This window comes from Barbus barbus, assembly GCF_936440315.1.
Source record: "Barbus barbus genome assembly, chromosome: 42".
Lineage (NCBI taxonomy): Eukaryota > Metazoa > Chordata > Actinopteri > Cypriniformes > Cyprinidae > Barbus > Barbus barbus.
In genome coordinates, this window is record NC_136720.1 from 5,072,201 (window position 1) to 5,085,075 (window position 12,875).

General features: G+C 37.7%; 1 long non-coding RNA gene across 1 annotated transcript; it reads left to right on the top strand.

Moving 5' to 3' along the window:
* Positions 1-4,709: 4,709 nt before the first annotated feature.
* LOC306861075 lies at positions 4,710-12,172 on the top strand. Its single transcript, XR_013783445.1, has 4 exons — positions 4,710-4,772; positions 5,494-5,613; positions 8,205-8,621; positions 9,912-12,172. It is a non-coding gene; the product is annotated as an uncharacterized lncRNA (long non-coding RNA).
* Positions 12,173-12,875: the final 703 nt, after the last annotated feature.

The following is a 12,875-nucleotide window of genomic DNA, read 5'->3' on the forward strand; positions in this document are numbered from 1 at the left end:
CTGCCTTGTCTTGCCCTGCCTTGATGTCAGTAAAATGTGTTATTTGAGTTTATATCCTCGTCTGCGTGTTCCTGGTTCCTCCCTCGTGTGTGCACCGTGACAGCCATTTCAATTTTAAAATAAATATATTCCACTTTAGGAGTGTGTGAATACAAATGTGAACTCGTGGTATTTGTCACCTTTTGTCTTTATTGACTGTTGATGGTTTAATTGGTGTCTTTGTTGCTGCTGATCAATACCTGAGTTAAGTGTCTGAAGGTGAGACTTTCCCTGATCTCTGTGATAATGAGTGTTATAGTTATGCTGATTAGAGTTGGTGAAAATCTGGGTAAATTCCTTTAATTGCTTACATCCTTTGCATCTCTTATATTCTAATGACGGCCTCCTGAAATCTGTATAAACTGCAGTGATTCAGTCAGTCTTGATTATTGCAGCGTGACACAGTACCGTCTCAATCAAGAACCTGCTGAAGATTCACTCAGACTCCTGATCTTCACTTCTGAGATTACTACAGACGTAAGGGGATATTGCAAGGTATTTTGTTTTCAAAACTTTTAACTTCACTAAAATCATATAACACTGTATTTTTCTGATAAATGTACTTCTAGAGTTTGAGTTTCTAATAAACTGTCTATTGTGCCTTGTATTTATTAGCTGAACTGTTATTCTCATCTTAAACAGGACAAAGTGTCCAAACACACAGAAAAACTCCTGGTGAATCAACTGAGATCCACGTGACACTATTATAAAGATGGCCTTTATTAAAGAGGAGAGTGAAGACATGCAGATTGAAGAAGTCAAACATTTCAGCAACGAGACCCTTGTGTTTTCCCATCATTGAGGACGCACCGTCAGTAGTGATGGAGACAACTGAGGATGCCGGTATGTTCATGTCTTTGCATGATTCACTAAGTGCTCTATGAATGTCCTCGCCCCTTGTTCGTTCATGAAACGATTTCAATGCCAATAAATCTTCTGTAACCTCAAAAGTCTCTGAATTCACACATCTCACCCAAATGCAAAGCTGAGCAACATCTCCGATGTCTGTCGATTCATCTGCTGCCAAACTGAGTGCTGAAGCAGTGGCTAGCTTAGTTTTTAGTTGTTCTGTCAAATTCTCAGACATTTCTAACTGTGTCATTGCTGAGCTGTAAACTTTTTATCCGGCGAATTATCTCGCTCTTGTTGCTCAGATCATCAAACAGACATTGTGATTCCAGAAAACCGTTCTTAACTAACTCCCCATTACTGAATGGTTTGGCAAGGAGCCAGGAAATTTTGAACGTTGCTAATGTCACGGCCTGAGACACTTTTAAGTTTGCATTGTATTCTGTTCAGCAATGGCATTTTTTTCAAGACTAGTTATCTTGAGAGATCTTTCCTGAGATCCAGGTGGATATTTCTTGTCAAAAGTCGCATGGGTGAAATCGAAATGTCTTTTGACATAGTAAATTTTGCGTACACCCAGTATTTTACTACAGAGCAAGCTGGCTGTCCATCTCGCTCGTTAACAGCAAGCTGATTCCTCCATTCTTCAAGGACTCTCCTACCTTCACTGCTGATGCTGCGACTCTTCTTGTTTGCTCCTCTAATAACAAATTTGTCCATTTTGATTGTTAATTGATGGCTGTTTTAAATCTGCCAGAGCGTGCTTGTAATGGGCTATATGCACAAGGAGGCGATGACGTGCTTCCGCTAAAATCTCAGCCAGCTGAGCCAGTTCCGCTGTCATACCGCTGAGGAGATTTGTGTACCAGTTGAGGACGATGTCTGCTAAAAAAACATTTAAATTTCAGCGAACCAGCAGCACTACAGCTGAACATTGTTGTGTACCGCTGTGTCAGGCTTCCAGTAAGTACAACAGTGTACTTAGTTTTCATACTTTTCCATCGGATGCGGAAACTAAGCGAAAATGGCTTGTCGCTATACGGAGGGACAACTTCAAAGTTACTCCCCATACCCGCGTATGTAGCCGGCATTTCAAAAAAGAGGATGTTCGTGAGCCACAGACAGAGACGGGGAGACGGCTATTAGTCAAGGGAGCTGTTCCATCATTGTTTGAGTGGAACGATTTCACCTTACCCACTTCAAGACCGGGAGTGTGGGAGAGGAGGGAGCGACCGCCGCCACAGTTGTTGGAGGATGACACAGCGGTTGACAATGATGAGGTGTGCATGGACCACGACTACGCTTCGGCTCCAGATCCCGCAGCTGTCGATTTAGCTCTAGATGACAATATGTCTCTCAGAGAGGAGATCCGCAGGCTGAGGGAACAAGTTGAGAAGCTGACAATTAATCAGCGCTTTGGAATTCATCGGTTTGCTTCCTCGGACAAAGACATACGGTTTTTCACAAGGTAAGATGTCCATTAGCTAAGTATGGAGACGGTAGGGGTAGATGGACTACAGTTAATTAATTAAATAACGAAACTGGAACTCAGTATAATGAATAGTACTTTTTGTCTAAATTATTGTGTTGGTGTTATTGTTGACATACATTGTGATTGTTCTGTAGTACTTTGCAGCAACAGATAAGCCTATGGTCTTGTGTGTGTGTGTGTGTGTGTGTGTGTGTTAAGGTGACGGAAAAACACGATATTCTCTATTCATTTTAACCAATAAAAAAAAATATACATGTTATTTATCTAGTGACAAAGCTGAAAGCAAAAAAAATATGCAGCTTTCAGGCACGACTTTCTTTTTATTTTAATAGATCGTTTGAGACGGTTTCTATGGTGTTATATTAATGACAAATGTCCAGAGTGCATTATTGTAATAGTTTAACGTAAGAGTTTAAGGACTATGCAGTCCATTTAGTGTAAGAGTTTAAGGACTATGCAGACACTACAGTTATCCTGGATTGCACAGAGCTGAGGTGCCAGAGCCCTTCATCACCTCTTCTCCAAAGTGAAACTTTCTCAACATACAAGTCCCACTGTACTCTCAAAGGGCTGCTTGGAGTGGCTCCTCACGGGGCAGTAACATTTATCTCTCCACTGTATGCTGGTTCCATCAGTGACAAACAGATCACGCGAGAGTCTGGAATTCTCTCCCTTTTGAGACCTGGGATGGCCATCAGGGTTGACCGAGGTTTCCTTGTTGATGACCTTGTGCCTTGCAAGATCTATACGCCAGCATTTCTCTCTGGAAGATCCCAGATGTCTGCCTGTGAGGCTAGGGAGACCCAAGCAATTGCACGACTGTTGAGCGCCTCATACGCCGTGTTAAGGAACACAAGTTCTTTGACACCGAGATTCCACTTCGGCTTTTTGGCAACATTAATCAGCTGTATACTGTTGCATGTCTCCTGACCAACTATGAGAACGGTCCTCTTATAAAAGCATGGGCAAAGAAGCCAGAGTAGTGTTTGGGTTCTGTGAGAAACACCATTTTTGTCTGTAAATAGCAGTTTTTTTTATTTAATTTAATTGTTCAAATATTTTATTAGCCAATATGTTACAATAGTTTCTTCAGCCACTTTGTTATAATTGTTCGTTTTTTGAAATCTATACAAATGACCAGAGAATTGTTATTGTTAATAATAAATATTTCAAACGATTGACATGTCATCTTCCTGTTGTCAGTCATTGTCGGAAATATTTCTTGTTTTATCAATCTGTTCATTACAAACAACATAAGTATATTATATAAAAATACTATATTTCAGGTGCTAATGAATTGTTACCTCAAAAAACAACAACAAATAGCATTCACAGAAAAAGTATGCAATTTAATAAATCAGTATTAGATAGCATATGTACATATAGCACATAGTGGTCTCAGAATAACTGACTGCAGCCTACTTGTATAAGTTAAGACGTACACTCGGACCCAGGAGTGAGGAAAAACACAAAGTATCAGTTTCAGTTAAAAGTGAATGATAAAAATTAAACCAAACATATGTACAATTGTATTGAAATAGATTGAACTGCCAGTAAGAAAAATATTAGCATTCTGTAAGAGAAGTGAGACAGGTTATCAGGATTTAATTATCTAGATAAGCATTGAGGTAAAAATAAAAACAGAAATAATCAATTTTTTCTTTCATTGTTTTGGTGATTTCATTGTCTCTGATAATCCTCTGAATAAACATGTCTTCCTGTGTGTAGACAACAAAGTCGCACCAATCCAAACCAGAAATCAACATCTGGCCCTGGATTTGCCAAAAGTATGGATGAGACTTCCTTAATGTATGTGTGCCCTCACTGATCTCAATATATGGACAGTCAACATAGCTTGCTACATTGGGGCATTTAATTTCAACAAGGCCAAACACCGGCTGCCCCTTTGGCCGTGAAGATTTGCAGACAATAATCGACTTGCAGCAGATAACATGAAATCGTTATAAAGTGAACACGGCAACACATTTCAGCTTTGTGTACAACAAGAACGACATACTACTACTACCCCAAAACAAACAAGATGCATGTAATCATGAGGAAAGCATGATACCATACCTATATCTTATTATGAAACACATATCATTTATAACAGTATAAACAACATATAAAATAATTAAATATAGGAAAGAAAAGAAAGCAAATTAATTATTCATATCAGTTACATTGGCAGTGTCCACTGTTTGGACACAGTGACGAGCATAAACTGATCTCTGAGGTAGTTCTTCAGTTCTTGCATAACACAGGGCTGCTTAAAAGAATTATGTATTTTCCTGGAAATCTACAAGAGAATAAAGAGGACTTTTATTTTGGCGTGAGTGTATGACGTCACAAGGCCGCGCTACTGCGTCTCTTGTTTTTAGGCAGAAGGAAGGTTTGTGTTTTTACTCTTTTAAACTGTTAAAATCGATGCAAACTGTTCAGATTTCAGTCGTTTTTCCAACATCAGTGTTATTTTCCACGCGTGAGTAACAGATGCGTCTCATTATTGTTATCGTGAATCGGATGATTATGAAGTTATTCAGTCGGTGATGAGAGAAACTCTGTAAATACAACACAAGTTTGTAAAAACTACTGAGCCTTTTCTTTCTAATGAGTGAAAAACATTCAGCGAGGACTGAGTCTGATTCCTGAGTAAAACACTTTTAGTGAGTTATGAATCATAGTCACTTTATGAACCAAGATCTGAATGATTACTGTCTTTGAGAAGTCGGCTCTTTTTAGTGAGTTACAAACACTGATATCAGTCAGTTTCTCAGGTAACTCATTAATCTAATTCATAATTCACTTTATGAAGCAAGAACTGATAGTGTGTTGTACTTGTGAGATCTGAATGATTACTGTCTTCATTGTTCATAGCAGGACAATTCAAGATATATTCATTATTGTTTTGTTACACGCACATTTTTTAACATTTATTGTTGTAATGATTCCTGCATTTGGGGCACTTTTCCCCCAATTCTATATATTTTGAAATATTTGTGTTTTGTTCATTTTTAGAACTAGTTTTGAGTTGTTTTGGGGCTAATCAGGCCATTAACTGTTCCTGACTGGAGAGATTAACTTAGCTTTGTCTTTTTCTTCCCCCAACACAGAAACATTCCCGGTGAAGCGACACACTATAGTAAAGATGGCCTTTATTAAGCAGGAGAGTGAAGACATAAAGATTTTAGAAGTATTCAGCATGAAGCAAGAAGATACTGAGGAACAAACAGGTTGGTTTTCACTCATTTGATCCTTATTCAGATGTCCAGCTCTACAGAAAGTGTCCAAATGAAAGCGCTTTTAGACCATGTGACCCCTCTTTTTGTCTTTTTTACAGTACTATTAGTACCAATTCAATTCTATACCCACTTATAGTCCTGTGTGTTTTATGTGTGCTTGCTCTGGTTTCGAATTACACACGTTTATTTAACGTCCTTTTGCAGTGTTGAGTATTGTAGCCAATCACAAGCGTCTTTGTCACCTTTTTCACCCATGATGAGTTTGCATCCCTGATTGAAATAATAAATAATACATATAAATGCATTGCAATACATTTAGTTTTATCTTAAATCCCCCAAATGTCAAGTTTTACAACAGTCTGAACAAATGATAGAAGTATTTAAAATGGTGTCATAGGCTACGTCCACATGGAGCCAGAGCTTTCCCTATCCCCTCGTCTCCAAAAATATCTGCGTCCACACAAAACTGTAGTATACATGCCAGACCAGCATGTGGCACTGTACGTGTCACAGAGATACACTAAAAACAGATTAGACTTGCGCATAAACCTTGCAAATATACAGATTCACGATCCACACGAAAACGCAAGGGTGGCGTTTTCAGATTTATTAACTCGTGGGACCCGGTTTCAAAACATAGTGGTTTCGCTCTCCCAAAACGCCGGATCCGTCGGGACGAAACGCCTATACGATACAAGATTTATGCGTATACAGCTAAACACCTCTCCGTGTGGACGGGGCCTTTTATAATAGTAAAAATAAATACTATTACTATGCCATCATTTTAGATTTAAATTTGCCTGTCTGCAGAGTTACGAAGCTCAAAGTTCTATGCAAAGGGGGAAATTGTCTTTTACAGAATTAGCATAGCATTGCCTACAAAATTTCTTCAAATTTTAGGTGTGCGTCAGGCAGCCTTATCAGTAGCGCACGAGATGCGATGATGTAGGTTGGTGTCATTGCATTTTGATGCTTTTTTCAACCTATCCAGTTGAACCCACTGTTACGTTGTTCATTCAAAATACTGCGGAAAAAGAGAACATCAATGCGGAGATGTCGTTTACGTCAAAACTGAAACCAAGCCGTTCACACAGAACGCATATTTTGCGCATTTTCCAGAGGGACATCTATCACTGTTGCACTCGTGTGTCGCAAAAGAGAGTCAGATATTTAGAAAGCCATTTAAAATTATTGCAAGTTCAACTTTGAAAAAACGGGTCTCAGATTTATGGCGGGACGGGTCTCTCCCCATTCCACTGCATCTAATGTTTTTAAACGTAAAAAGTAACGTTACTCTTTGTGATTGGTTTTCCGTGCTTTGTATTAAACTGTGTATATACATGGTGCTTTTTTTGCTTCTAATCGTTTAAGCAACTTAATTATATATGGCTAACCATTATTTTAAATATGCACATTTTTCAAAGATAGTCGTGTTGTTTTATGCTTTTGAAGAACCGTGGATTAGGAATATTTTTGCTCGATGCGCCCTCTTGTGGCCTCAGGAGAGAAGCCAAAAGCTTTTTTTTGTTTTTTTTATATTTAGGTACAAAATTCGAATTTAGTTTTTCAGCCATTGTGACAGCCCTAGTGCTCTATGTAATCTTACACTGCAAAATAATAACTAAAGACTAAAAGATAACATCATAATTAATTACAATAGCCATAAAAAACAGACAATAAATCGGGATAATCGGCAAAGCCCTAAAACAATAACAATAGTCACGGTTATTGCGATTTAAACAATTTAATCGTTCATAATCGTGAAAGCCCTAATTTTCACACAGCTATGACGAGCGTTAAACATGGACGTGCATGTGGTTGCCGTACTGTAGCTTTAATAATTATAAAACCGTATATTAAGAGCTAACATAAGCAGTAGCATAATAACAGCGTATCTAAAAGTATGAGACCACAACAAACAAAAAACATAGGGCTACCATTAAAAGCCGTGCTTGCACAGGTTCTGTGTGATCCTCTTCACTAATATCCTCTGCGTCTCAATCAGGCTCAAACTGGTAAGCAATATAGACAACGCCATTGTTTACAATACAACCAGAGCACATGCCGCTGAGGTGAGGGGCGGGACATCTAGAGTAGACGTGCAGTAGAGGCAGTTTAGCCAATCAAAACACTAGGCCAGCTAACCAATCAGAGCCCATTGCGAATTTCTTAGGGAGGGCCTTCACAGAAACAGGAAACCAATCGGCCGTTTTTATGCTAGCTGAAAAAAAAAAAGTGAATTTTTTTTTTTTTTGAGAAGCATGAACGCATATTGCTGCACGACTCAAGCCTTCGAAAAAATCCATTAGATCACCCTTTATTTACTGAATAAATAAGTCATTTTGAACGACTCTCGAATGAATGATTCAATGACTCAATCAAAGACTTCAGTCGTTTCATTACTGAATAAATCTGTTTTTAAACAAACTTCCTAAGATGATGCTTAAATCCTGACAGAAATCGTTCAAGTTCCATAGCGTAGTGAAGAGGACAGGTCTATAATTAGCCAGTTTTGGTACTTGTGTTGGTTTTGATGTCTGCTGCTTTGAGCCATTAACATGTATTTGTCTTTTACACTTTAGAACTGATGGCACTGAAAGAGGAGAAAGAAGAACTGAGAGAAATAGAAGAGACAAATGACTACGAGAAACATGATTTCATACGGACTGAAACAAAGTCGGTTCGGAAGACTAAATCTAAAAGAAACTTCCCTTGCCATCAATGTGGAAGGATTTTCACACAAAAAGGAAACCTTCATGTACACATGAGAATTCACACTGGAGAGAGGCCTTTCACATGTCAACAGTGTGGAAAGAGTTTCGTTAAAAAAGGAAACCTTAAAGAACACATGTATGTTCACACCGGAGAGAAGTCTTTCATCTGCAAACTGTGTGGAGATAGCTTCTTACAAGCAGGAAATCTGAACTCACACTTGAGGATTCACACTGGAGAGAGGCCTTTCAAACGAGAGTTTCAGTCATAAAACAACCGTCACACAGGTGAGAGTCCTTACAAACTGAGGGATCCACAGAAATGTTATTCAGTACTAGAAAGTGACATGACCGGGGATGATTTTTTTTTTCTTCATACATTGCCCGCAGACATGATTAGTAAACAATGAAATCCATTGGTGCTTATTTTCATTAACGAGTTTTTTGTTGATCTTAACAGTTGGTTGATACAGCCACAACATCAGTAATACTCTGTACTAACTTGGACAGTTGTGCTGACTTCATGTCAAAGTTCTCAAGCTAACCAAAACAATGTTGCGATCTATGTTGTCAAAAGCGCTATTAGTGTTAGAAGAAAGATGTACTCATGATTAGATGCCAAAAGATCATGCATCACTTGAATAATTGATTTGCTTAACCCTCTAAGCGCCAAAGTCAAATTGCGACGTCATACTTCATGAAATAGACTGTAGTTCCTAATATGGATTTGTATTCCCTACCACTAGATGGCAGACATGTAGTACTTCGATTCTAAACCATGAAAATAAACTGACGAAAAACGAGCTTGTCTGAATTTATTATGAAATCTAAGACAAAAATAACGTTTTCGGACATGAAAGGATAGATGTTATCTTTTGTTTTGGTGTAAATTACTTACTAAACGCTAAACTGACAATAACGTACACAGCCACAGGGAGATTGTAGACGGCTGTGATTAATTGTATTGCATTAATAGCCAAATAATATAAAGATTTGTAATACAAACTGTTTTTCCAAAACTAAGTTTTATTAGTGTTTTCGTGACTGTGAGGGCGGGAACATATGTGACGTAGCCACGCGCACTTACTAGACCGTCTTATTCTAGCATTTAATGCCGAGGAGGAGTCTAGCCTACAAGACTCTGAAGGACTGAACTAGGAAGGATGCAGCCTCCGTTTGAGAAACACCCAATATCTACTATTTCCTGAATATTATGAAATTCAAGATGACATAATATACAAATAAGATGAGTATATTTACACCCTGTCATGCCCAACAGTTTTCTAATTTATAGTAGATCTCTAAGCCCTTTCAAGCCACAAGCTTTTGAAATCTTGATTGTCAAAATCCAGCATTTTTTCCAAAATCTGCTGGAGCCTAAAGGGTTAAATGCAAATTGAATCTGTTCACAAGTACCATTGCTTAATAAAGAGGACTAATATTTTAGACGTGAATGGAAGATTCAGGACTGGTCTATAAAAACAGTTTTGTTGCATGATGTTGGTTTTGCTGTTTATATCTTGGTTTTGATGAGCTATTAAATTGCTTTTAACTTGTATTTGTCTTTTTTCACTTTAGACCTGATGGCACTGAAAGAAAATCAAGAAATAAAAGAGAAAAATCTATATAGGAGCCGATTTCATGGCTGCAGAACAGTCCATACCGATGATATAAACCAGACCAAATCCGACAGTTAGCCTACTTCACCTGCCATCAATGTGGACAGAGTTTCAACATCATTTTTGCAAACACATTCTGGAAAGAAACTGCAGTACTCTGAGAGTGGAAAGAGGATTAAAAATAGGAGTAATTAAAAGAATAGCCCATGCATTCACTCGGCAGGAAGGTAATTTAATTGTTTAAAGTCCGCGTGAAATCAAAATTGACTTTATTTTGTAAGCGTTCATTGCTATTTTTGTGGTGAACAATTCATCCATGCAAGTCAATCCACAAGAAAAATGAGTTTGCCTTAATCTTTCATCTAAATCTGAAAATGCTCCACTCCTCTAAAATGATGGGCCTTTTCTGATGACGTCAGTTTGACGGCTTGGGCATGAGCATGACGTAACCACGCCCCTCCAACTGTCTGTTCATTTCTGAATGAAACGCCTACTTTACTACATCCAATCAATTTGTTTTCTTCATTCGATATTCTGTTTCTCTCGGAAGTACGTCAAAAAACGGTCGCAAACTTCCAGTTCACGCAGACTTTAATTTCTGTTGCCATCACACTTAAAGCCAATCCGCGCCGCACCGACAGATGCAGACCAATGTCGACGGTACATCCCTTCTCAGACATTTCAAGACAGACAAACAGTGATTCAACATGTGCAGTCAGTGAAATCTATCTACGTTAACATTAAAGCTGAATGTGGCCCAAATCTGATTGTCCACCTTCATAATCTTCCTTAGGGTTTAATTAACTCATTTTTGTGAAAACCTCAAAATAGACTAAAATCTACATTTTTCACTTTTTAATATTTTTTTGCCTGCAGCTCAAAATAGCCCGTGCGCATTTACACTCATTTTACCAGAAGGATCTGGCTGCAGACTTGGAAAGCTTGTTTATTCAGCTTTCAGATGATGTATAAATCGCAATTTTGACTGGTTTTGTGCTCCAGGGTCACATATGTGCTAATTCACAGTCTTTGCATTTCTGTGTTCTTTCTATTTTTATCACTAACCATATTTTATTTTTCATTCTGCTTTCATATTTGTCTAGAAATATAGAAAAGAATACAATGTAGCGTTTGGACCGATCAGAAACAGAACTATTTGTTATATTTAACAAATAATCTCTTATGCCCCTCTCACCCAACCAAAGGGCCAACTATGAGAATCTGTGGACCCTTCCCCTGAAATGCATCTAAAGGCCTTTCCGCACTGAGCGCGATGTGGAAAAGCGAGGCAAATCGCCCGCGAATGTTGGTTTCGAAACTAATGTTCGCCTAATTCACACCTGCACGCTAGGGGGCGCCGACCAACAATGCAATTTTTCTTCATGTAGCGTATGTATCTCATGTGGTTTACATTGTTTGCTGCTCAATATACATCATTAAATTAAGATAAATGACTTGTTTTTCTTCATCAGAAATACAAAATATCCATAATGCTTACAAGAATACATTTAGAGGTACAATTAGCATCAAGCTACATTGAAAATGTATGTAATTATTAACGTTTTTGCTCAAAACCCACTTTAAATCATCATCGAGTGCTTGTAATAACTTCCGATTGTGATCTAAAATGGATTTTGATTCTATTTGGACTGTTTTATAATGGACTGATCGATACCTGCTTGTCATGTCATAAACGTCCTTTACTGTTAAAAAAAAACATGAGCTGCATAAAAACATATACAGAAAACTAGTGTAGGAAAATGTCTCCTTTATACGGAAGGGCAATATGTTGTAATACGGTGTTGTGTAATATTCAGTTCCCGTGAAAAACCGTTCCAATGGGCGGGGTTAGTATGAATATTCATGAGCTTGTTCTGTGTTGGGCGTGGCCTTTTGAACTACAAACAAGTGAATTGAGTGTGTTGTCTTTTCTTCAGCTCTTGTTTGATGAATTATTTCGAAAAGGTAATAAAGCCGAATATTCATACACCCTGTTTAGATGTACAGCTGTTTATGTTATTCACATAATAAGCCAGGACACGTTTCTGTTGTTCCTCATTGTTTTTTGTCTGTGTATTTTGCTGCATCATAACTTTCACCGACTGCAATTAAACTCAAATGTTGTTGGATGCTTGTTCAAATAAATATATTTTTTAATGTTCTCTGGTGTTTTGTGTTTGTCAAGAGCCTTGCAACAATTTAATAAAAAATTAGCAACTGAGAGATGTTGTTAATGGGTGTTTTCTGAGAGCTAAAATGCAATTTAAGAGAAGCAAGACCAAAAGAAAAAAAAAGGTCATTTTGCATACATTGCCCATAAAAGGTTGTGCTTCTAGTAGCTACTAATACACACTCACACACACACATACAGCCAGAGAGTCAACTTTTCCCATTTTATTCATGCATAAATACATGCAGCAATGCATTACACATTGTAGGTGTTATCAGAATGCATGCTCTCTCTGGATGCTAAAACACAAGATATTACTAAATAAATTAAAGAAACATAAATGACAAAGTAAAACTCAGCTGAATCTAACTTGTTTAAATTCAAGAAACTGCTTTCACATGTCCTCAATTCATGTTTTTGTATGTTTACATGCACACAAGTATGTTTAATGCAAGTTGGAAAATCAAAAATGTGATATGTGGTTATAGCAATGATTAGAACGACAACAGTCCAAACCAAAGACAAACACAAATATTATAATACTGTGTTTGGCAATCCTCCCTGCACACTGAGCGGAACATCTAATTAAACATTAAAATTAGTAATTAACATTTTTATTAACTAGCTTAGCTACATGAATCCAATTGGTCAAGCAACATATATGAGCTGTGGTGTTGAGTTAAATAATTATATTAAATAGTATAACAGCTTCTGATGAATAGGCCATGCCTATCAACCAAACATTTTGGTAGC